The sequence below is a fragment of the Echinops telfairi genome, unplaced genomic scaffold (assembly GCF_000313985.2).
Source record: "Echinops telfairi isolate 266 unplaced genomic scaffold, ASM31398v2 ScPeMD7_3533;HRSCAF=4204_0, whole genome shotgun sequence".
In the NCBI taxonomy this organism is placed as follows: domain Eukaryota; kingdom Metazoa; phylum Chordata; class Mammalia; order Afrosoricida; family Tenrecidae; genus Echinops; species Echinops telfairi.
The window spans coordinates 87717189-87717680 of NW_022107431.1; positions in this window are offsets into that span (position 1 = coordinate 87717189).

Consider the following 492-nt stretch of genomic DNA (forward strand, 5'->3'; position numbering starts at 1 on the left):
GCCACACGCTGTTCTCTTAAATCAGCCTTCACAAAAACAAATTTTGAGTGAAACTGCTTTTATGAAAAAATTCACTGTGACTAGAGAAAACTATCCTGGGTGATGCCAACTGGGTGCACTAACTTAGAATGAGTTGCTGGATGCCTACCGAGTGGGGGAAAATGCATATTGTGAAAGCTCTGCTCTACCCAGCACAATTCCAGGGTTTTATTTTTTGGAGGCGGGGGTGGGGGGTGTTCTTCTTGTATTCTATGTTGTATTTTGACTCTTGTGGACATGTTTCAATTTTAACTTCAACCTGAATTTGAATATGGGGAATTAATGACGTGTTCTACAGTGAGCCCAGATATTATTTTCGCTAATAAAAGTTGATAAAACCTCACGCAAAATCTTGAGGGCAACATAACCACATGGAGCAATTCCTAACCAGAGAGGTTGATAGGGCCAGCCCAAATCAGAGCCAAACTGACACTCCACTCCACCCACCCCAAT